Source organism: Anomaloglossus baeobatrachus, chromosome 2, assembly GCF_048569485.1.
Source record: "Anomaloglossus baeobatrachus isolate aAnoBae1 chromosome 2, aAnoBae1.hap1, whole genome shotgun sequence".
NCBI classification, from domain to species: domain Eukaryota; kingdom Metazoa; phylum Chordata; class Amphibia; order Anura; family Aromobatidae; genus Anomaloglossus; species Anomaloglossus baeobatrachus.
In genome coordinates this window covers 654,047,881-654,074,088 of record NC_134354.1, presented here as the reverse complement: position 1 = coordinate 654,074,088, position 26,208 = coordinate 654,047,881, and positions in this window count along the sequence as shown.

Genomic DNA, 26,208 nt, shown 5'->3' with positions numbered 1-26,208 from the left:
CTGGTGGGCACCTCTTTAGATGGTCCCGGGAAACCGTGGCCAAAGTTCCCCCCTGGTCACGACTGATCTGGTAGGCCTTCCCATTCTCCCATCCTGTGGGCTGTATGACATACAGGGTTTGCTCCCATTGGTCATCCAGCTTGTGGGTCCTCCTTTTTCGCTTCAGCACTACATCTCCAGGCTGGAAAGGACCAGCAGACGCCTTCTGGTTGAAGCGCTGCTCCTGCTGTTCCCGACTCCGACTCAAGTTCTTTTCAACATACTCCTGGATTTGTCGGTACTGCACCCTCCGCCGAGTGTCCCATTCAGCTGTCGAAGGGAGTGCTTCCGGGGCTTCCAACCCCATGTCCAGATCCACTGGTAGCCGGCCGGGGCGAGCCCTCATCAGGTATGCTGGGGTGCATTTCGTTGAGCTGGAAGTGATATTGTTGTACATATCAACCAGGTCAGGTAGCTTCTCCGGCCACAGGTTCCGCTCTTCTAGCGGCAACGTCTTAAGGAGGCCCTGGACCAGGTGGTTCATCTTTTCACACTTGCCATTGGTTTGGGCGTGGTAAGGCGTGGTCCGGATTTTCTTGCAGCCGTACAACTGGCAAAATTCTTGGAATACCTCCGCTTCAAAGGCCGGGCCTTGGTCAGCAAGCACCTTCTCAGGGTATCCATGTGGTCGGCAGAAATAAGCCTGGAACGCTCTAGCGGCGGTACGGCCGGTTAGGTCTTTGACTGGGACAACCACCATGAACCTTGAATAGTGGTCTACAATGGTTAGAGCGTAGGTGTACCCATTTCGGCTGGGGGTGAGCTTTACATGGTCCAGGGCAACCAGCTCCAGCGGTTGATGTGTGACAATTGGGTGTAGGGGCTCCTTCTGGCTGGCCTCGTCTTTCCTTCTCAGCGTGCAAGGGCCAAATTCTCGGCACCAGGCTTCTACAGATTCCCGCATTCCACTCCAATAGAACCACTCTCTCAACAGCATCTCTAGTTTCTTCCATCCGAAGTGTCCAGCACCATCATGGTATGCTTGCAGGACAGTGGGCACGTTAGCTTGGGGAATCACCAACTGGCGGATCTTCTCATGGGTCTTTGGGTTAATCAGCTCATGGTACAACTTCCCCTGGTGTAGATACAGCCGTCTCCGTTCTCGCCACAGGCGTTGGGCTTCGGCTGGGGCGGCAGAGTCTATCCCAGCAGCGCCTTGTTCCACCAGGATCTTGACTAGGCGGACAGCGGGTGCCTGGTCCTGAGCTTCTTGCCACTCCTGGCTGGGCAGCGGGTCCAGGTTTACCCGTTGTTGATGGATATGCAGCTTCTCAGTTGACGGCCGGTGAAACTCAACTCAATCTCTTCGAGGTCGTCATCCTCGGGCCCTTCTTCCGACAGGTGGGGCATCCGAGAGAGTGCATCGGCATTAACGTTGGCATGGCCGGCCTGGTACTTGATGGTGAAATCATAGTTGGCTAGCCTGGACACCCACCGCTGCTCCAACGCGCCCAGCTTGGCTGTGTCCAAGTGGGTCAGCGGGTTATTGTCCGTGAAAGCGGTGAATTTAGCTGCTGCCAGGCAATGGCGAAACCACTCGGTGATAGCCCACACCAGTGCCAAGAGCTCAAGCTTGAAAGAGCTGTAGTTCTCAGGGTTCCTCTCAGTTGGTCGGAGCTTTCGGCTAGCATAAGCAATCACCTTCTCCTTTCCGTCTTGGACCTAGGATAGGACTGCCCCCAAGCCCACATTGCTGGCATCGGTATAGAGGATGAATGGGTGGCTGTAATCAGGGTACGCTAGGATTTCCTCTCCGGTCAGGGCCGCTCTCAGCTAGCGGAAGGATTCCTCATGCCTTTCTTCCCACACCAGTGGGGCTCCTAGGGGTCTACCACCTTTGGTCTGTCCCACGAGGAGGTCTTGCATGGGGGCAGCCATCTTCGTGTACCCCTTGATGAAGCGACGGTAATACCCCACCAGGCCCAGGAACTGCCTCACTTCCCTCACCGTGGTCGGCCTCGGCCAGTCCTGGATGGCGGTGATTTTCTCGGGGTCGGGGCGACACCCTCCGCACCCACCACATGTCCAAGGTACTGCACTCTGGGCTTCAGCAGATGACACTTGGAGGGCTTCAACTTCATCCCATACTTAGCAAGGGACGCGAACACCTCGGCTAGGTGCTCCAGGTGGGCTTCATATGTCTTGGAGTACACAATCACATCATCCAGGTACAGCAAGACGGTCTCGAAATTTAGATGCCCCAGACAGCATTCCATCAGCCGTTGGAAGGTTCCAGGGGCATTGCACAGCCCGAACGGCATGCTATTAAACTCGCAGAGTCCCATAGGGGTGGCAAATGCAGTCTTCTCTCGGTCTTCTGGCGCCACAGCCACCTGCCAGTACCCACTGGTGAGGTCAAGGGTGGAAAAGTAATTAGCGGTTCTCAGCGCAGCCAGGGATTCCTCAATGCGGAGCAGAGGGTAAGCGTCCTTATGCGTTATCTGGTTAATTTTTCGGTAATCCACACACATCCTCATGGTGCCATCCTTCTTCTTAACCAGTACCAACGGGGCGGCCCAGGGACTACAGCTGTCCCTAATAACCCCTGCCTCCTTCATGTTCCTCAACATGTCCTTGGCACATTGGTAGTGTGCAGGGGGAATAGGCCTGTACCTCTTAGTCTATGACTAAGGGTGACAATGGCCAGAAACGCGTAAGACGCTTTCTTTTTAAAGAAAATTTTTTGGATGTCATTCTGATAATTGGTATTTTAATAATTTTTCAATAAAATGAATTTTTAATTCACATCTATCTCGGACGTGTTGCTGGATTAGGAAAGGAATTTCCACCACTTGCTGCTTTATATTCCTGAACACGGAATTTACATCCCTGCACCGTTCTGGGTCCTGGAGCCAGGTGAAATAATACTACGGGTGAGCTGAAAAAAAACTTTCCTATCTGGCCATCACGACGGGAGCAGTCTCACCCGGCCATGGGGCTGACTCAGTGGCTTCAGATGCGGGGGGTTGCAGAGCTTTGATGCCCCGTTCCTTTAACACGGCAAAGTCCACATCAGGATGTTCTAGGGCCCACAGCCGAAGTTGTTTGTGGTCCTCTGAGGACCTCATTCCCTGCACAAACTGCTCACTTAACATTTTGTTACTGTCCGTGTGGCGCCCCAGGACCTGGTCGCCACAACAGCATTGCCCCCCTAAAGGGTTAATGCTGAGCCTGGAGGTAATTGGGAGGTCCATTGACCAGCAAGTTTAATATCCAACGCAGTTCTCCCTCCGGCCAGCAGGGGGAGCTCTGAACCTGGAATTCCAGGGAGCATTCCTTAAGTCTGACCTGAGGGAGGAAGTAGTGTTCAGTCTGTAGAGAGAAGTCAAAGGAAGCAGACGCAGAGTGTGCTGTCCTGTGGATCTGGGGCCTGGAGCTGGAACAGCTTGGCCCAGGGAAGCAGGAGTAGCAGAGAGGCAGAGAAGAGACTCGGACATCGGAGTCTGTGGCCACCAGGGCTTAAAATACTCCCTGGTAGCCGAATCTGAAGGGCAGGAGAGCTGCAAGCACCTGGCCCATAAACAGCCCCAAGGTACAGCTGCAGCATCAGGGCCCGGTGTGGACTCCAGCAGAGAAGCACCAGAGAGGGCCTGCGCATCCTACCACAGAGGGAAAGGGACGTACCACCGGTCCCAGCAGCAAAGAGGGCCATTGCTGGATCCAGAGAAGCAGGGTCCTATCGTAGTAAAGAAAGGAACAGGAGTACTCAGCTGGCCAGAAAGATCACCCCAAGTACTTCCAGGCCGACCGGATCTCCTTCACCACCTGTGACGGTCTCCCAGGATTGGACTGTTCCTAAAGTAAAAGAGGAGAAGGTAAAGAGACTGTTGTTTGTGCCTGGTTCTTTCATTGCCTGTCGGCCCTGCACCGTGTTAGCCACACAACACCATAGACTTTCACGAGCACTAACAGTGTCCCCGGGGCTCCGCTCCACCTGTGGGGAGCAGTACCACCATTGCTGCTGTGGCGCCCCTGACCTGGTCAGGCACCACTGAGTACTGCACCCATGCTGGGGACAGTACAACACAGGTAATCCAGAAGGCTGACCGAGGTGTGACTACACAGGCGCATAGTGATCAGGTCTCACACATGTACCATTGAGAGGACCCCTGGGGATCCCAGGAGGGGGCGAAGCCTCCACCTCCACTCAAGGGGTGGAGGGGGCGAAGCCTCCATCTCCACTCAAGGGGTGTGGTAGAGAGCCTGGTTGCTAGGTGGCGTAGGCAGGCACAAAAGGGAAAAGAGGAAGGAGGAGGAGAGGAGCAGTCTGAAGCAGAGTGTGGAGGAGTGAGGAGCATGGAAGTGGAGCTCAGACAGGAGCAGCAGTGCAGGTCCCATGAGTGAGCCGGTTTAGTGTGCAGCTCAGGGAAAGCAGACGTGAGGAGCAGACCCTGGGGCTATGGAGTCTAACAGCGTCCGCGCAGTGACTACCGACGGGGGAGAACGGTCACCTGGGAGTGCTACCCGAAATCCACACACAGCTAAAGAGAGAGCAACGGAGTGGAAAGTAAGGAGACTGTCAGGGAGATACCAGGCCCAACGGGTAGCAGGTCCCAGTGCAGGGATAGATCCACCTTTCCCTTGCCAAACCTGCATGAGGGGGCACTTTACACCCCCAAGACAACACTACAGAGCCCGCAGCCACGTAGCCACAGTTAGGGCCCATAGTTCACAGGAGGCAAGCAGCTGGAGTGATCTGGTCCAGGCTACAAGCAAACGGGACAAAAGAAGGGGAGAGAGGCACCAGCAACTTCCCTGGGCGACCCCAGCAGGGCTTCAAGCAGGGGTTACCCCAAAACGGAAAGGGCTCAGGAAGGCGAGTCGGTAGCCACCCTCATCAGTCAGCCTGAAGGACACCTGGTTCCAGCCTGGTTCATCCCAGCTACGCCCGGGTTACTCACCCTGCCATCATCAGTGAGTAAAACCCCTGAAAGACATTCTGCTTGTGTTGAGTTATTCTGCGCCTTGTGGTTCCACACACCTACACAGGGTCCTGGGGCTTGCCTCACTCTCAGGAGGCTATTACAACTGACTGCACCCACCATCAGCCCCAGGCGTCCCTTAATCTGCAGTGGCGGTCCCCACTGACCGCAATTCTGAGAGTGGCGTCACGACAATCCTAGATAGAAGATTTCCTACCTGTGACAGGATCCAGCTGCGTGGAGTCCCTGAAGGTAATGCACCGACACAATACTTGCGGGGCTTCACATCTGGCGTCACGAACAGGATAAGGACTAGACCTGTTCAGACAGGTGACCATGTGCCTGGGCGGTCCGCTTGGAAAATTGGAAGCGCCGCCATATTGCCACCATGAAAAGCGCGCTGAAAAACAACAGCAGCCCGCGCTGGGAGAAGTTACCGCCCACGAAGAGGTGTGGCTACCCAGAGATCCCCTGCAGAGTCCTGACCTCGCAAGTGATGAGAGCGGAGGCGTTCAGAGACGTCGGGACAGAAAGGGAGCCAGAAGCCTGCTGTTAAAAGAAGGAGACGCAGAGGAAATGGCGTCTGGATGCAGAGACCCAGAGCCAGGCTCCGCTGCCTGGTGGTATCAAGAGCTTGCCCAGTTCTGCGACCAACTGGAGGCCAGGGTTATACGGCAGATCAGCGAGGGACGCACGGAGCTTCTGGAGATGGCTGCAGCGGTTCAGGCCTACGAGAGAAGAACCGCACGACGAGTGCCAGACCGAGCGGCGACGACTCAGACCCCGATGATGCTACCGATGGGTGAGTCCTGTGTTGCCACTGCCAGCGCGAGTGCCCCGACCCCTGTTTCCACGCCCGCGGTCCCTGATGAGATGCCCGGCGCGGCGACGCTGAACCAGGCCGCAGCCACGCCAGGTGCGGCCCGCCAAGCCCAGGCCGCCGCAGCGATGCCCTGCCCGGCCCGCAAAGATCCGGCTGCCACCGCAACCCTCCTCCACGCCGCAGGTGCGACGCTGACCCAGGCCGCCGCCATGCTAGGCCCGGCCCGCCAAGACCCCACCGCAGCAGCGACGCTCGTCCGCGCCGCAAGTGAGGTGCTGAACCAGGCCGCAGCCACGTCAGGTGCGGCCCGCCAAGCCCAGATCGCTGCAGCCTGCACAGATCCCATCGCAGCTGCGACGCCAATTCAGGCCGCCGCAGCGATGCCCTGCCCGGCCCGCCAAGAACCGGCCGCAGTAGCGATGCCCGCTAAGACTCCAGCTGCGACCCTGATTGAGACTGCGACAGCGACGCTGATCCAGGCCGCCGCCACGTCAGGCGCGGCCCGTCAAGACCAGGCCGCCGCCATGCAGGGCGCGGCCCGCCAAGACAAGACTGTACCACTGTTTACCCCGGCCTGCAAGGCCAGAGCAGACACCGCTCCCCAGTCTAAGGAAGTCCCTGCTAGGAAGTCCCTGCTGGGGGAGGACCCCGAATACTGGAAGCTGAAGGCTGATCTAGAGGCCCAGTTCCCACAGGAGATGGTGGACCGGTATCTGCTCCCTCCGCACACCCCCAGGAAGATTCCAGCAATATCCACGCCAAAAAGTCCACTGCCCTGGCCGGCTGATGAACACCCATCCCCAGCGCTGCCACAACAGGAGTGCTCAGAAGAACTAAGGGGGAGAGGAGGACAGAAGGCTGAGGAGCTGACCCCGGAGCCATCAGCAGGGGATCCATGCCCAGAGCCAGAGATGTTGCCATATTCCCGCTGGGATGAAGAGAGCCCGACACCCTCCGCTGAGGAAGATTTGTCCAGAAACCTCACCTGGGAGCCTGCAAGCAGTGAAGTAGCAACCCAGCAGAATCCAGCCCGCAAGACACGGCGCCGCAGCAGAACAAAGTTTTCCCCTGCACAGCAATCTCCGAATAGGAAGGATGAAGTAACAGCCAGAGACTTGGAAGAGAAACGGTCTTTAAGGAGAGCCAAATCCCAGGTCAGAGGCCCACTTTGTCGTGGAGTAGTGGAAGACTTTAGTTTAAAATCAGGATATGGCTTTATAGTTGCACCTGGAATGAAAGAAGGCATCTTTGTGAACAGAAGGGATGTTAGAGCACATTTACCCAGAGGACATCCAGGAAGAAATCTACAGATGGGAGACTCAGTGGAATTCACCATGCACCAAGGAGAACGCGGATGGTACGCACTGGATGTTACACCATGTCCCAGAAGTCCCTACAGTAATCCTGTAAAAAGAAACAGACACAGAAAAAGAAACAGACACAGAAGAAGAGGAAAGAAAAGACAAAGAACCCATTGATGAGACCACTACAGATGATGACAGAGATGGAGAAAGCAACAGGTGCCGCAGCCCTACAGGCCCAAGCCCTGGTAAGGAGGAATCTGTGTAAAGCAAGTAAAGTAAAGTACAGAAGTTAAAGTTTGAAGTTTTGCAACGTTTACATGTTCAAGAAATGTGCCCACATGAACTAATGTGAGAAACCCATGAACCTTAAGGCTATGAACTGGCTATAGCCACAAACTCTCGCAGTGTAAATAGTTACCCCAGAGGTACCACCACCAGAGCCAGCCTGTTTAGGGGCCTGGCTCGCCTGCAACCAGGGAGCATGCCTGTTTATGGGGCCTGGCTCTCCACCACAAAGAGGGTACCTGGTCAGCACCAACTGTGGAGGCCGCCTCTACATCCTGCCAGAAGAGGCTGAAGGCGCGGCTCCACCAGGCCGGGTATACCCTGAAACCACCAGACCATGAAAGCCGCCTCTACATCCTGCCAGAAGTGGCTGAAGGCGCGGCCAACGAGAGAGGGTTTAGGGTGGGTTAACGGACTTGTGGGTGGAGGGTGGTGATGTATGGTACCTGGTGGTTTTAAAACGTTTTACCATGTTTTAATGTTTTACGCATTTTAAAATGCTGTCTTGCAGCCCGAGGACGTGCTGGTGATAACTAAGGGGGAATGTGGCGCCCCTGACCTGGTCAGGCACCACTGAGTACTGCACCCATGCTGGGGACAGTACAACACAGGTAATCCAGAAGGCTGACCGAGGTGTGACTACACAGGCGCATAGTGATCAGGTCTCACACATGTACCTTTGAGAGGACCCCTGGGGATCCCAGGAGGGGGCGAAGCCTCCACCTCCACTCAAGGGGTGGAGGGGGCGAAGCCTCCATCTCCACTCAAGGGGTGTGGTAGAGAGCCTGGTTGCTAGGTGGCGTAGGCAGGCACAAAAGGGAAAAGAGGAAGGAGGAGGAGAGGAGCAGTCTGAAGCAGAGTGTGGAGGAGTGAGGAGCATGGAAGTGGAGCTCAGACAGGAGCAGCAGTGCAGGTCCCACGAGTGAGCCGGTTTAGTGTGCAGCTCAGGGAAAGCAGACGTGAGGAGCAGACCCTGGGGCTGTGGAGTCTAACAGCGTCCGCGCAGTGACTACCGACGGGGGAGAACGGTCACCTGGGAGTGCTACCCGAAATCCACACACAGCTAAAGAGAGAGCAACGGAGTGGAAAGTAAGGAGACTGTCAGGGAGATACCAGGCCCAACGGGTAGCAGGTCCCAGTGCAGGGATAGATCCACCTTTCCCTTGCCAAACCTGCATGAGGGGGCACTTTACACCCCCAAGACAACACTACAGAGCCCGCAGCCACGTAGCCACAGTTAGGGCCCATAGTTCACAGGAGGCAAGCAGCTGGAGTGATCTGGTCCAGGCTACAAGCAAACGGGCCAAAAGAAGGGGAGAGAGGCACCAGCAACTTCCCTGGGCGACCCCAGCAGGGCTTCAAGCAGGGGTTACCCCAAAACGGAAAGGGCTCAGGAAGGCGAGTCGGTAGCCACCCTCATCAGTCAGCCTGAAGGACACCTGGTTCCAGCCTGGTTCATCCCAGCTACGCCCGGGTTACTCACCCTGCCATCATCAGTGAGTAAAACCCCTGAAAGACATTCTGCTTGTGTTGAGTTATTCTGCGCCTTGTGGTTCCACACACCTACACAGGGTCCTGGGGCTTGCCTCACTCTCAGGAGGCTATTACAACTGACTGCACCCACCATCAGCCCCAGGCGTCCCTTAATCTGCAGTGGCGGTCCCCACTGACCGCAATTCTGAGAGTGGCGTCACGACAATCCTAGATAGAAGATTTCCTACCTGTGACAGGATCCAGCTGCGTGGAGTCCCTGAAGGTAATGCACCGACACAATACTTGCGGGGCTTCACACTGCCATATCATCACCCCGGATGCCTCACACAGCAGCGGCGGCTTAATAGCCGCAGACCACAGGTGGCGTCACGAAACAAATACTTTAATTGCTCCCAAGTCACCAGCCATATTAAACTGACACCCACCAGGGCCACGGAGTCGGGCCCCGCCACCACTGACGTCCCCCGGACTAGTCCGGCCCGGCACCGGGTGTCCCATAGCCCTGGGGTGGGCGAGTCATCCGCACTGTTGATGGTGTCCACCCGCTTCAGTGTGCGGAGTGCGGTTTGCAGGCGCAAGGCATAGTCCCGAATGCTATCTGCGGGCCGTTGCCGGCATTTATAGAACTGCATCCGCAACTCTGCCTCGGTACCGGTCTCAAAGGCAGTTTGCAGCTTCTCAAAGATGGTAGCTACAGAGGACCAGTCCCCCTCGGCCCAGGTCTCCGCCTCTTGCTCAGCCGCGCCGGTTAGCTGCCCCAGCACTAGCGCTGCACGTTGCTTATCAGTCAGGGGGTACAGTTCCAGTAGCGGACTAAGCTTCTTCCGGAAAACCTGCAAGGCATCAGGTTTCCCATCGTACTGCGGTAGCCAGGCAGCTCCGGGCACATAGGGCAAGGAGAACGGCATCACCTGAGCGAGAGCTGGGGCCGCGGCGCCACCCACCAGTGCGGCCGGGACCTGGGCAGGCCCATTCCCATCTACGGGTGCCCCCGCGACTGCGACCGCCGCTCCTCCAGCGGCTTCGTCGGGCGCAGACATCTTTTTTCCATCCCCCTTAGTCTCTTTTCGGCTCCTCCTCTACAGGGGCGGGGTTTAGGCCTTCGCACCTCCACCGCTCGAGGAGACGCTAGAGCGGGAATTTTTCGCGCCCAAGATGGCGGCTTCACAAATTTTTCGGCCGGACACCTCCGGCGGTCACAAGGCACACCTTTACCAGACGGCAGAGCGGTAAGATACTGTTCGTGACGCCAAATTGTCGCGGGCGGAGGAGGGGACGCTGCGCTCTCCCACTGCTCGGGTCCGGCTACTGATGCTGTTGCTGCTGCTCGGTGGTGGCTCGAGCGGTGGGCCGGATCCCGGGGACTCAAGCGGCGTTCCTCGCCCGTGAGTGAAAAGGGGGAATGTTTGTGGTTTAGGGATATTGTCCGTGACGCAACCCACGGTTGTGGTGAGATTGGTGACACCACCGCTGCTCTGGACGGGGATCCCGGGAGCGATGACAGGTAGCAGCTTGGATGTTGGTTCTCCCCTCCGTGGGTAGGGGAGTTGGTTGTCCCGGGGCCCGGTGAGGGGGTAGGGATGGATGGAAGGCAGGTTACAGGGCCTGGTGAGGTGCAGGGTCGCGGGGGCAGCGCTGTGCCGCACGGCATGGTGGTACTCACTCAGCCAATGATGAACACAGAGTCTCCGGTAAAACAAGCGGCTGGATGGGCGGACCCACAGACGGCTGCGGTGTTTCTCCTCCCGGCAGGTTGATGGTGACTGCCTTTCCCTGCACCTGTGTAGTGTGTACGGTTCCAATGGGTTCCCACTGGTAACCCGCTTCCCAGCTTGGATATGTGCTGAAGGAGCCCCTTTTGCCCGCAGGCTCTGGCCCTGGGAACTTTAGCCTTGGCGGTGACTGTGTTTCCCTCTCTCGGTTGGACTGTTGCCTTCTGTCGGGACTTGGCTGCTGGGAAACCCAGGAGGTTCCCTTCGCTAACGGATTTGACAAATTGCACGGTGACTCCTAGCCTTGTCGGGGTCCGTAAGCCCCTGCCAGATGGTGCTGGCTTCTCTTTGCATACCAGTCCGGTACCGCTGGGCCACAGCCCGTCCACGGTCCTTACGGCTAGCTCCAATAGGCCTCTCCTGCAGACGGTCACCACCGTCTGCCAAGCTTGCTGTTCCATCCGGGCCACACACCCGGACCAACTTCAGGCTGCTCTTTTTCCACTTTTCTCCTCTCACTCCTCAACTGATCTGCCTGCTTTTCCCGCCTCCAGGACTGTGAACTCCTCGGTGGGCGGGACCAACCACCTGGCCCACCCCCTGGTGTGAACATCAGCCCCTGGAGGAAGGCAACAAGGGTTTTTGTCTGACTTTGGTGTGCCTGACCGGGAGTGTGGGGTGTGTTGGTGTAGTGCTTGTGACGTCCTGGCTTGTCCAGTCTGAATGGGGCCCTCCTCAATAAAAAAAAAACACAATAAAATATTAACATAATAAACAGCATACACATTACTGGAGGCCAACATACACGTTTCTGTGGGGGATATATGTGCCGCCCCCATGCCAGCAGCCGCCGCTGTTAAGATCCGGGCCTTCCGGGGTGGTGGCTCGAGGGTCTCCAGACCCGGGGGTCTCCCGGACACGCCGAATAAAATGGGGGACGTAGATGTACGGGCTAGGCCGTAATAGTTTCGTGACGCCACCCACGGTGTGTGGTGAGGTGGGACACCACCGCTGCTGTTACGGGGCACCCGGGGGAGATGTTGTGCAGCAAGATGTTAACCCCTCTGTGGGCAGGGATGGTGGCCCCTGGACCCGATGGCTTTGGTGCAGGGAGAATGACGACTGCAGGGGGTATTGGTATACTTACTCTGAAGGAAACACACAAGTCTCTGGTAAACCAAGATGGTGGTGGCCGGTGCCGTGGCCGGTTGCGTTCGGGATCCCCCACCTGGCTGGTGGTCTCTATACTTGTCCTGCACTTTTTTAGTATAAAAGACTTCCTTGTATGAAATGTAGGAGTCCGCTCCCGGCTGGATGTGGCCTAAGGAGCAGTGCCCGCAGACACTGGCCCGTGGGATCTGTGGCGCCCCAGGACCTGGTCGTCACAACAGCATTGCCCTCCCAAAAGGGTTAATGCTGAGCCTGGAGGTAATTGGGAGGTCCATTGGCCAGCAAGTTTAACATCCAACGCAGTTCTCCCTCCAGCCAGCAGGGGGAGCTCTGAACCTGGAATTACAGGGAGCCTTCCTCAAGTCTCACCAGAGGGAGGAAGTAGTGGTCAGTCTGTAGAGAGAGGTGCTAGTGAGCAGACGCAGAGTGAGTTGTCCTGTGGATCTGGGGCCTAGAGCTAGAGTAGCTTGGCCCAGGGAAGCAGGAGCAGCAGAGAGGCACAGAAGAGACTCGGACATCGGAGTCTGTGGCCACCAGGGCTTAAAATACCCCTGGTAGCCGAATCCGAAGGGCAGGAGAGCTGCAAGCACCTGGCCCATATACATCCCGAACATACAGCTGCAGCATCAGGGCCCGGTGTGGACTCCAGCAGAGAAGCACCAGAGAGGGCCTGCGCAGCCTGCTACAGAGGGAGAGGGACGTACCATCGGTCCCAGCAGCAAAGAGGACCATTGCTGGATTCAGAGAAGCAGGGTCCTATCATAACAAAGAAAAGCACAGGAGTAGGCCTCATACTCAGCTGGTCAGAAAGATCACCCCAAATACTTCCAGGCCGACCGAATCCCCATCACCACCTGTAACGGTCTCCCAGGACTGGACTGTTCCCAAAGTAAAAGAGGAAAAGGTAAAGAGACTGTTGTTTGTGCCTGGTTCTTTCATTGCCTGTCGGCCCTGCACCGTGTTAGCCACCCAACACCATAGACTTTCACGAGCACTAACAGTGTTCCCGGGGCTCCGCTCCACCTGTGGGGAGCAGTACCACCATTGCTGCTATATCATCACCCCGGAGGCCTCACACAGCAGCGGCGGCTTAATAGCCGCATACCACAGGTGGCGTCACGAACACCAACTTTACTCATCAAGCCACATACTCTACTGACACCCACCAGGGCCACGGAGCCGGGCCCAGCCACCACTGACTACCACCGGACTAGTCCGGCCCGGCACCGGGTGTCCCATAGCCCTAGGGTGGGCGAGTCAGATCTATGGGCCTTGGCGGTGACCTCTTATCCCTAATCGGTGAGCTTTTGTCTTCTATGAGGGACTTTGGGTGGGACAGGACCTCTAGTCCTGGCCTCAATCGGTTAATTAACCAGTTCCAGTAGGTTCGGGTTCCTGACTTCAGGGTCCGAGTACCCCCCTTTGTACAACGGTTTCCGGGTCGGTTCCCCATGTTGGTACCAGTGGGCTACAACCCTGGCCCGGTCCACCTCGGTTCCACCAAGCCGTCTTCCCGTCTCCTGTCGACGGAGACTACCGTCTGCCTCCTACCCTGGTACCTGTCAGTCTGCTTCAGGCCTGACACACAGGCCTGACCTCCACTACTCCACTCTCAAACTGCACTGACTCTTTCCCGCCCCGGGCAGTCTAAACCCCTGGGTGGGTGTGCACCAACCGCCTGACCATGCCCACTGGGGTGTCTAACTTTCCCTAAGGGGGGTGACTAGGGTTTCATGGTTGGCTGTGTGTTTCCTAGTGTGGGAAAGGTGTAATGTGGGGGCCTAACTGTGACTACCTGGTTTTGCCAGGACGTCACACATACAAGTTACTGGGGGCAGCGTACAAGTTACTATTGACCAGTGGGTGGGCATACAAGTTATTGTGGGGTGTATATACAGATTATAAATTAATTTTTATCCTAGCCAGGCTATACGCCTACTAGACCAGTAAGTAGACTATTACTGGGCCCGACTCCGTCTGCAGAGGACCAGTCTTGGCACTGCTGTGCACCTGTTTTGTGACTGTGTGCGATGTGCTGAGCACTGCAGTGCCTGACGCTCACTGACCACCGCAGCGCCTGACACTCGCTGAGCACTGCAGGGCCTGATGCTCGCTAAGCACCGCAGGGCCTGACGCTTGCTGAGCACCGCAGGGCCTGACGCTCGCTGAGCACTGCAGCGCCTAACACTTGCTGAACACCGCAGGGTCTGACGCTCATTAACCACCGCAGGGCCTGAGGCTCGCTGAGCACCGCAGTGCCATGATTCTCGCTGAGCACTCCAGCGCCTGACGCTTACTGACCACCACAGGGCCTGACGCTCGCTGACCACCGCTGGGCCTAACGCTCGCTGAGCACCGCAGCGCCTGACGCTTGCTGAACACCAGAGTCTGTCGCTCGTTGACCACCGCAGGACCTGATGCTCGCTGACTACCACAGGGCCTGACACTCGCTGAGCACCACTGGGCCTGACGCTCGCTGAGCACTGCTGGGCCCGACGCTCGCTGAGCAACGCAGGGCCTGGCGATTGCTGAGCACCGCAGGGCCTGGCGTTCCCTGAGCACTGCTGTGCCTTCCGCTCCCTGAACACCGCAGCACCTGCAAATGGTGGAATCAGCCGCAGCCAACAAACCAAAGAACTCCAGAGTAAACAGTATTAAAAAAATAGTTCTACCAAAGCGTCTCACAGTAATTACTGATACATTTACTGCTACTCTAAGGGGTACTTTGCACGCTGCTACATCGCTAGCGATGCCGAGCGCAATAGTACCCGCCCCCGTCGCACATGCGATATCTTGTGATAGCTGCTGTAGCGAACATTATCGCTACGGCAGCTTCACACAGACTTACCTGCCCTGCGACGTCACTCTGGCCGGCGACCCGCCTCCTTCCTAAGGGGGCGGTCGTGTGGCGTCACAGCGACGTCACACGGCAGGCGGCCAATAGAAGCGAAGGGGCGGAGATGAGCGGGACATAAACATCCCCCCACCTCCTTCCTTCCGCATAGCCGGTGGATGCAGGTAGGAGATGTTCCTCGCTCCTGCGGCTTCACACACAGCGATGTGTGCTGCTGCAGGAACGAGGAACAACATCGTACCGACATTATGGAAATGACCGACGCTACACAGATCGCCGTTTTACGACACTTTTGCGATCGTTTATCGGCGCATCTAGGCTTTACACGTTGCGACATCGTTACTGGCACCGGATGTGCGTCACTTTCGATTTGACCCCGACGATATCGCAGTAGCGATGTCGCGGCGTGCAAAGTACCCCTAAGAAAGAATTAAATTATACAAATCTATAAATATCTACATTTCTTTTTAGTAATGCTGTGACCAAATAGTCATACAATTACCAAATAACAGATATACTATACATTGCAAAATAATGCCGCCACACCCTGACCAAATATTATCACCACATGAAGTCTGAATATAACTACCATCCTGTTACTTACCAAAGTCCACTGCACAAAGACCAATGGGTTCACACCACAAATCCTCCCCCAAAATCTGCAGTGTGTTAACTTGGCCTAAAGTAGCGATGTCCTCCTTTGTGCCCCTCACCACACACAATATACATTTTCACATCTGTCTCCCCATCTATTGGTAATGATTATGACCCTTTTTAGCCTTAGGAACCATAATAAAACTCTGCACAGTACAGGGATAATACACACAGTGATGTCACAATACAGGGGTAATAGACACAGTGGTGTTGTCTCGGGTGGGGGCACAAACCATGGCAGGGTGGGCTACTCGAGATGCTCGGATCTAGGATTGTGGCTGTGGCTCGAGTGGCAGCAGGACCCAGGGCTCGTGCAGCAGCCCGCCGCCCACAACTGTATAAAAGGGGTTATTTACAGGGTAGAGTTTGTCAGTGACGCCACCCGTCGGTTGCAGTGATGGTTGGTGGGACCGCCGCTGGCTTGGTATGGGGTTCCCGGGGCTGATGGAGCGGGGCAGCAGGATGATATCCCCTCCACAGGTCTGGGAGGTGTTGTCCCGGGGCCCAGGTGTAAGTGGAGTGGAATGCTGGGGCGCAGTCTGCAGGCTGGACCAGATGATACTGGTGTTCTCACAGTTTTTGAATAAATCACACAGAGTCCAGATAGTAAACCAAGGGCCGAATACTGGTAACCTCCGGAGGGGTGTGCTTGGGTCCCGCACACTGGTGAACAGAACAAGGGCCCTTCCTCCTGCACTCTAGTTTGGTGTCTCGTGTGTTGACTAGTCCGCATGGAACGGGAAAAGTCCACTCCCGGTGCCTTTGCTGTGGGATCTGTGGCCGCGAGATCTGACCCTTGGGATTTTTGCAGGCACTTGCAGACGCCCTATCCCCTACGTTGGGCTTCCGTCTTGCTCTATCTGGGCTACTCGTGGGACAAGACGTGGAATCTTGTCCCCTGCTGGTTAATCGGAAAGGTGCTTGAATCTGTCCTCGCCCTGGGGTCCAGGTACCCTGATTGTGCATCGCCTCCGGACCAGATCCCCGCTGTCAGCACCGGCGGGCTACAACCCTACCCCGGTCCACTTAAGGTCTCCCGCGACCGGATCTCCGTCGCCTGTGGCCCTGCTCTGCCATCTGCCACCTAGTCAGCTCAGGTAGTCCGGCAGTCCAGGAGCTACAACCCCCGACTGCCACTTCACTCCTCTCACTTCCACTGTCCAGACTCATCTCTCATATTCCCTCCCCTGATACCTCAGAACCCCTAGGTGGGTGTCATCATCTGCCTGGCCCCGCCCACTGGTGTATCCCTATTGTCCTTGGGGGGGGTGACTAGGCTTTTGGCTGATGTTTGTACCTGTGTGTGGTTATGTTGGAAGGACAAGGAGGAGAGAGTCCTGCATCTGGAAGATGAATACAGTCTCCTGTGACAACCTGATTTTGTCAGGGCGTCACAATGTCACAGTACAGGGATAATACACAGTGATGTCACAGTACAGGGATAATGTAAACAGTGATTGCACATACCAGTGATTACTCTGAGCCTCTGGCACAGGTCCTTTCAGTCCCCACCCAAGGGGGTCTTCCCTGCTCCCATCTCTCCCAAAGCAGATATTCCGAAGAAGATGATGGTGCCAACCTGCCCGTGTTCTTTTACTTTTTCCCAAAACTTCCTGGCGACGGCGGGGATACGATTCCGCTATGATACAGTGATGCCACTGACAGGACAGATGAGTTTTCCGAAAACGATGGTAAAGCAATAACAAGATTAATTGTCACAAAACTCGCCCCTGTTTTTATGGGAAGGAAAATAAACTAGTAAAATAAACAGTGAAAATCAAACAACTCATACAAGAGAATTATGTTTCTAATTTTTTTACCAGGAGAACAGCCACATACTCTTGGTCCCTAAAATAAGATGTCTTCACTGGGGCCAATAATGCCACCCCCCTCCCCTAAATATGTCTAGATCTACACAGGATTAGTTCCAAAGGGGAAGCCTTAATATGTGTTTTTCTCCTGGTTCACAATCTTAATGCGGGCGTCACACGATACGATCTATCGTGCGATCGCACGAGCGATCGTATCCGCCCCCGTCGTTTGTGCATCACGGGCAAATCACTGCCCGTGTCGCACAAAGTCGTTAAACCCACATCACACGTATTTACCTGCTGAGCGACGTCGATGTGGGTGGCGAACATCCACTTCCTGAAGGGGGTGGGACATTTGGCATCACAGCGACGTCACACAGCCGCCGGCCAATAGAAGCGGAGGGGCGGAGATGAGCGGGACGTAAACATCCCGCCCAGCTTCTTCCTTCAGCATTGCCGGCGGCCACAGGTAAGCTGCAGTTCATTGTTCCCGAGGTGTCACACGGAGCGATGTGTGCTACCCCGGGTACGATGAACAACCGGCGCAAAGAAAAATAAACGTTTTATTAAAAATAAATGACGTGTACACGATACATGATTTGTAACTGATTTGCGATCGTTCTGAGACGCTCGTATGTGTCACACGAAACTATGTCGCAAACGATGCCGGATGTGCGTCACGAAAATCGTGACCCCGACGACATATTGCATGATAGATCGACTCGTGTGACGCCCGCATAACACTATCCCCGATCAATAAACTCCCCGGGATCCCAATATGACCAAACTCAGCTATACAGCTAAGAAGAATTCAACTCAAGTTTACCAACAAGAATGCCATATAAAATAAGTGATCATATTCAATTCTCATTTACAAGAAATACAAATATTAACAATTTAATTGACATCCTCTGCGAAAAAATGTAATCCAAGCAGGAGGGTGCCTTGTGAACTTCACCACGGAGTGTGGCCTTTCTGAACTTCGCACCGTGGTCATTGAGTGATCATTGAGTCATTGTAGTCATTGTGAAGATGACTACAGTTTGTGCCTCACTGACACCATCCCATAGAGACCAGTTATTTAAGTTGGTCTAAACACCTAGCTAACCCTAGCTAAACTCGTTGGACCGGTCAGGGAGAATTTAAAATAGAACGAAGAACATGAGGTACCTCCTCCTTGTTTTGGATATAGAGTGCTTTACCCTTCCACAGGCGCCGTGTCACACTTCACAAAGCGGCCAGCTCTTTTCAATGATCTCCCGTTGTTTTTTCTTTTTCCACGCTCTCCACTGAACAAAAATTGAGGATTATTGTCCCAGACGTCACCAGTCACAGGAACACACAAAAAACACTGCTCGTCTCAGCTTCGTCTCCGTGGTAACCAACCAACTTCTATTCACAACAAAACTTTATTCATCCTCAACATGACTGACAGAGCAATGGTGCAATAACAGTATTTTATAAATCAAGGCGCAAAATTGCATTTCCACTGGACAGTTCAGCTATTATTTACATCATAGTACTCACAAGTATTAATAATTCAAGTATTATTTTGTTAACACTTAAAGGGAACCAAACATCAGAATTTTCGCATATAAGGTAAAGCCAGTGCTATAGTGGCACTATCAGGCTGCTTATCTACATACCATTAGTGGGAGCTCGGATGTTTAGCCATTCAAATCCAAGAAAGTGAAGTTTAAAAATTCGGCAGCTTTTTGAGTGACAGTTGCACACTAAGCAAATATCTCTCTCTCTCTGGCTCTATGGTAATTTTTCTTTTCAGTAACATGGCAACAGAGTTGGTGTCTGCGCATAGTGCTTATCTCCGGTGCTATTTTTCTGAAACCCGAATTACCCCCTGCTGTTCTAATCTTCCGTCTGAGAGGGCGGCACATGTGCCCTCGCATCCTCTGCTCTCTTGTGACCGTGGGAGCGCATGCAGTCAGAACAGAAGAGGAGAACAGCTGATCAGAGGAAAACGTGCAGCCCCAAGACACCGTGCCAGTGCCAGGTTGCAGAAGACAGAAGACCAGGATCGTGGAGGAGTGAGAGGGAGTAATAAACATGGAGTCTCTAAGTGTGTCTGTGTATTTATTTCTAATAAAGTATTTTTTCTCTGAGTGGTCTTTTTTTTAACCCTTTATTGGAGATTCTTAATGGCTGGATCAAACTTGGCCTGACATTAAGAATCTCTGGCTTTATTTCAGCTGGTAAAACATAGCTGGTATTAGCCCCTTATTACCCAGCGTGCTACCCGCTACCAGGGCCGCTGAAAGAGTTGGATACAGCACTAGAAGATGGTGCTTCTATGAAAGTGACATTTTCTGGGGCGCCTGTACACTGTAATGCACAGTGGGGGGGGCAGAAAGTTTGGGCCACCCTGTGCTGCGGATTCCAGTCCCCAGCTGTCTAGTTGCACCTGGCTGGATGCAAAAATTGGGCGAAGCCCATGTTGGTTTTTTTTAATTATTTCATGAAATTCATGACATAATTAAAAAAGGGCTTCCCTATATTTTTGGTTCCCAGCCAGGTACAAATAGGCAGCTGAGGGTTGGGGGCAGCCCGTACCTGCCTTCTGTACCTGGCCAGCATACAACAAAAATATGGTGAAGCCCACATCTTTTTTTTTTTTTTTTTTTTTTTTTTTTTTAGTTTTTGGACAAAAATTAAAAAAAAAAAAAAAAAAAAAAAAGGGCTTCCCTGGATTTTTCTTTGCCAGTGAAGGTAACATCAAACAGTGGGGGTTATTAGCCAGTTGCTGCTTGGGTTACCCTTAGCTAGCAATAGAAAATGTAGCAGGAGCGCATGCATTTTTTTTTAATGAATTTAAAAAACAAAAAAATGACGTGGGCTTTACCATATTTTTGTACGCTAGCCAGGTACAGCAGGCAGGTACTGGCTGCCCCCAACCCCTAGCTGCCTATTTGTACCCAGCTGGAAACAAAAAATATAGGGATCCACTTTTTTTAATTATTTCATGAATTTCATGAAATAAAAAAATGACGTGGGCAGCTGAGGACTATACTTCGCAGCGCAGGGTGGCCCAAGCTTTCTGGCCCCCAACTGAGAATTGCAGTCCGCAGCCACCCCAGAAAATGACGCTTTCATAGAAGCATCATCTTCTGGCGCTGTATCCAACTCCTCCAGCGGCCCTGGTGGCAGGTGGCATGCTGGGTAATAAGGGGTTAATACCAGCTTTGTTTTTCCAGCTGATATAAAGCTCGGGATTCTTAATGTAAGGCCAAGTTTGACCCGGCCATTAAGAGTCTCCAATAAATGGTTAAAAAAAGACACCACACAAAGAAAAAATACTTTATTAGAAATAAATAGACAGACACACTTAGGTACTCCATGTTTATTACTCCTTCTCACCCCTCCATGATCCTGGTCATCTGTTTTCTTCAACCTGGCGCTTGCATGGTGTCTTGGGGCTGCACGTTTTCCTCTGATCAGCTGTTCTCCTCTTCTGTTGTGACTGCGCGCTCCCGCGTTCACAAGAGAGCAGAGGATGCTGGGGCGCATGCGCCACCCTCTCAGTCGGAAGATTAGAACAGCAGGGGGTAAGGCGGGCTACAGAAAGATGGAGCCGGAGATAAGTGCTATGCGCAGGCGCCAACTCCGACACCATGTTACTGAAAAGAAAAATTAGCATAGAGCCAGAGAGAAGGAGGAACAGGCAGCAGGGGTGGGGGGGGGGGGGGAATCATGTGCATAACCCGCCCGGATACTATCTGCTTAGTGTCAATCAAAAAGCTGCCGAATTTTTAAACTTCACTTTCTTGGATTTGAATGGCTTAACATCCGAGCTGCCCACTAATGCTATATAGATAATCTGTTTGATAGTGCCAGTACTGCACTGGCTTTACCTTATATGCGAAAATTCTGATGTTTGGTTAAGTGTTAACAAAATAATACTTGAATTATTATTACTTAGTACTTGTGAGTACTATGATGTAAATAATAGCTGAACTGTGTAGTTGAAATGCAATTTTGCAGCTTGAGTTATAAAATACTTTTATTGCACCATTGCCTGATAGTGCCAGTACTGCACTGGTTTTACCTTATATATGAAATCCTGATGTTTGGTTCCCTTTAATAAAATTTAGAACAACAGTGAGTGTCGCTGACATCTAGTGGTCAGATGCCATCATTACAGGTGTGCCTTTTACTCATGTTCAACACCAACACGCATATCTCTATACACTCTCCTACAATGTCACAGTACAGGGATAATACATACAGTAATTTCACAGTACAGAGATAATACACAGTGATGTCACAGTACAGGGGTAATACACACAATGATGTCACAGTACAGAGATAATACACACAGTGATGTCACAGGACAGGTATGATGCAAACAGTGATGTCACAGGACAGGGATAATACACAGTTATGTCACAGTACAGGATAATAAACACAGTCATGTCACAGTACAATACACACAGTGATGTCCCAAGACGGGGATAATACACACAGTGATGCCTCAGTGCAGGTACAATGCACACAGTCATGTCACAGTACAGGTCAGTTTTTTTCTGTAGTGTTACAGACAGACATTTGTACATTATAATACTCACCTGTTCCTGTGCTGTGAAAGATCATGCTAGTGGCTCTGGCCTCTCTGCTGCACTCCCTGTGGGTCCTCCTGGCTGTGTTCAGATCCTGTCTTCTGCTTTTTTCTTTCTATTCTTTCTCTTCTCAGCTTCTCCCTGATTGCTCTGCTCTCTTTCTGCTTTCTGCTGCTTCTCCCTTGTTGCTTCGCACTGTTTTCCTTTCCATCTTTTCTTTCTCCTGCTCTGTTCTGAACAAGCTCCGTCCCTTCTCCTGATTGGCTGTTCTCATCCTGGCATCTCTTATAGCTCTTCAATTGGAAGAAGATGCAGCCTGGCCCCTCCCTCCTCTTCGGCAGAGGCGGGCAGTGTCTGCATCTCTGTGTTGCGGCAGCCTGTAGATATACAAACAGTGACGGCCACCAGGGGCCTTAATCAGTTGTTTGGTGACTGGCCCAGTCTGCCCCTGCTGGGAATGATGAAAGTAAAAGCGCACACACCGTGGGCAACCAGTGGCCAGGGCCCTCCCAGATCACAGGCTCCATAGAAGTGGCGTGGCCTGCCTCTATTGACAGTACACCACTGCGTGACATCCGCGTGACTGCTACCAGTAAAAATATGCATAATACTGAAATTAATGTTTTTTTAAGGTTTAAAAGATGGGTAAAGCCTGAAAATGTATAGGTAGATATAAAATGATAGATAGAACAGATAAAATAGATAGATAAATAGAACTAATAAGATAGATAAGAAAGATAGATAGATAAATAAATAGATCGATAGATAGTTATGTAGATAGATAAGATAGAACAGATAAAATAGATAGCGAGATATAAAGAAAGAAAATAAGGAAGAACATATAAAATAGACAGAAAGAACAGATTGAATAGCTCAATAGATAGAGAGATAGCTAGCTTGGCCAGCTGTATAACAGCATTTTTATTTTTTAATTTAGAAAAAAAAAATTATGTGGAGTCCCCTACAATTTTCATATCCAGCACAGGAACAGAAACAGCTGGGAGCTGCACCCCTCAGCTCTCGGCTGTACCTTGGCTGAATATTAAATATAGAGGGGTTCACGTGCTTATTTTTTTAAAATTTTTAATTAAAAATAAAATGACATGTGGTTCCTCCATTTTACTAAAACCAGCCAAGTTACAGCAGACAACTGGGGGCTGATATTATTAGGGTGGGAAGGGCCATGGTTATTTGGCCCTTTGTAGCCTAACATTAGCAGCCCGCAGCCGCCCCAGAAGTGATGCATCCATTAGATGTGCCAATTCTGCTGCTGGACCTGGCTCTTCCCATTGCCCTGGTGCAGTGGCAAATGGAGTAATATTTCTGGGGTTGATGCCAGCTCCAGTCCTGGTGATAGTAATGAGTAGCATCTAGCAGACACCGCCATTACTAATACAGTTGTTAAAAAGAGAATAAAAAAGTTTATTTGAACAAAAGCCCCCCAACTCCAGTCCTCATTCACCAATGTATTTGTTTTAAAAAAAAAAAATACAAAAAGGTCCACTGTAATCCATTGTGAGGTCCCACGACTTTCCCCAAAAGCAAACCTAAAAAGACAAAAAGAGAAAATTGTTCAATAAATAGTCAAAATACTAATCTTGGTCCACTGTAATCCAATTAGGAGGGGCCCACATCGATCACATACTGCTGGCACATTCAATGGAGAACAGAATGTTCCCCATTCATTGAGAGAGCAGCCCCTGCAGGCACACACAAAATGCTGTGTGTGCTTTCCTGTGGTGACCTGGACCTCATAAGGTCAGCCCAGGTCACTGCAGGGGCACCCTCAGCAATGTGTGTGCTTCCCTGCAGTGACCTGGACCTCATAAGGTCAGCCCAGGTCACCGCAGGAGCACCATCAGCAGTGTGTGCAGGCACGGCAGTGAGGTCACGGGTTACTCAGAGTTCACAATGAACTCCGATGACCTTCTGATGACACCCCCATGACATCCAAGCTACTGCGGTATCACGGGACTCAGTAATGTGACGGGTTCATCAGAGCTCCCAATGAACTCTAATGAACCTGTGAAGTCACTGCCACTACACCCGCGGTAGCGCAGGTGTCACAGGGATGTCTTCAGGAGGTCATCCGAGTTCCTTGGATACTCCGATGACCTCCTAGACGTCACTGCACACAATGCTTGCTGGATACTCACCTGTTCCCGATGCTGACGTCTCCAACGATGCTGCTGCTTCCAGGTCCTCGGTGCAGTGCATATGCAATGAGCATAATGAGCGGGGGTTGGAACTAGTGATGGGGGAGATCCCGAACTATAAAGATCGAGGATCATACCGACCACATAGTGATTTTGTACACAATCCTGATAACAAGCTTTCCTGGGAAGCTCGTGTAACAGATTAGGTCCAGTTCAGGTCCAGGGGCTGTAAAAAAAAAAGCACATTATTAAAAAACATTATGATCATACTTTCAGGTCCCGTGACGCGTCCTGCAGACTCTGTTTATCGGCCGCTTCTGCGTCCGATCATTGCTGTGTCCCCCAGGCAGCACCACTGCCTAAAGGACCTTGCATGACATCATAGCCATGTGACCAGTCTGGTGTGAATGTTGTACAAACATTGGCTTACGGACTGGTCACATGACTATGACATCATCGAAGGTCCTGTTAACTGAACTTTGACTGTCACTGTGCGAGTGTCACATCACGGCGCACCATCTCCCAACAGAAGCGAGTCAGCTGCATGTATTTCCATGTAGCTGAGACGCTCTTTCTGAGAGCATCAGGTCATGCGGGGTGATGCAATGTGACACAAGTGCAATCATACCCTCACTGTCAGCCTGCTTCTCGCTCTGTACAGAGCGATGTAGCAGAAATGACAATGGTTTCTTTGCTTCTCTCTGTGTAGAGCCGCTTGTCCTTACAGAGTGATGAAGCAGAGCTGACACTGCTCTATCTGTGGACTACATCTGACTAAGGAGTTTTTTATAATAAAGATGAATTCTCTTTTTTTTTTTTTTATTTCTAAAAAAAAAAATGTCTATATGTTGTGGATTTACCAGAAATTCATGATGGCCATGTCTATATTGGCAAGACACCGTGAGTTTCAAGCTTAGTACCATCTGAGATTACAAAACTGGTATTAACCCCTTTAATACTCAGCGTGCCACTGGACGAGCCAGATAAAGTGCCTGAAAATGGCGCTAATAAACATGCACCATTTCCATGGACGGCTGCGGGCTGCTGAGAATCCCAGACCCCCAGCTGCCAGGTTTTACCTGACTGGTGATCAAAATATGGCGGGAGCCCACGCATTTTTTTTTTAATTGCTCACATGGTTATGGCGTGACGGAAGGTCCTTGTAACCCGGGGGCAGAGCAATGATTGGACTCGGAAGCAGAAGCGGCCGAGAGATAGAGTCTGCAGGATGTGTCGTGGGACCTGTAAGTATAATGACAATGTTTATTATTAACTATATTCTTTATTTCACAGCACCCCCCACCATCTCATCCCATAACTGTAAGCCTGAGTTTGGTGATTGGACGCAAGTTTGCGTTATCTCGATCACGATCTTGATCTTTACAAAACTATTGGGCGAGGCTTCTGATCCTGACCATCGTGGGGATCGCCCATCACTAGTCGGAACCAAGAGACAGCAGCTAAGAAGACTGAAGCGCTGGAAAAAGGTGAGTATAGAAAATAATTTTATTTTAAAGATACGTGTTTTCTCCAGTACATGACACACTAATGTCACGCGGATCACATCAATGTGCGATTCGTGTGACACCCATGCTACCGGAGAAAGAGCGGACATGTCTCTATGTGTACGTGTGGGGCTACATGATCCATGTGAAAATATGACCGTGTGAGTAACACCATAGAATAACATGGGCAGGGCCGGATTATAGGTGGGGCAGGCGGGGCCCCAGCCCCGGGGCCCCCACCACAACGGCTTCTGAGGGGGGCCCCACCACCATCTGTGTGGCCGCCATTTTCTTAACGCAGCAGTAGTTCAGGGCGGCACTGCACCTTTAAAGAATTTCAATTCCAGCCGTCACTGTGCTGTAGACACGCCCACTGCGTGGGCTGCGTCTGCAAGGATGACGTCACCGCGCGCCTGCTGCTGCTTCTTCTTGCCGAAGAGGAGCTTGTGGGATGACCGGAGCAGAGGCCTCAGTGGATCACTGTGAGTATGACGTCATTCAACATGGTGCCGGGCAGAAGGCTGCAGTGAGGAGGCAGCAGGACAGGATTCCATAGTGACAGCGGCCACTCTGCTCGGCATCAGTGTGAGTTATTGCAGGAGTGTGAACTGCTGCAGATCAGGTAGGGCTGTCAGTGCCGAGTCATCGTCTCCATCCTCATCCCTTCCCTGCAGTAACTCACACTGAGCTACAGCAGAACGCACAGACATCACTACACAGAATCCTGCACTGATCACATCTGAGCCTGCAGGACAGCACAGATTACACTATATGGCCCATATTACGTATAGAACATGTGAGGTCCTGTAGGCCCAGGTGTGATCAGTGCAGGGCATTGTATATCTGTGTACATGGTATACCACATCCAGTGTACAGAGTAATGTGATATACTGTGTACACATGTCGCG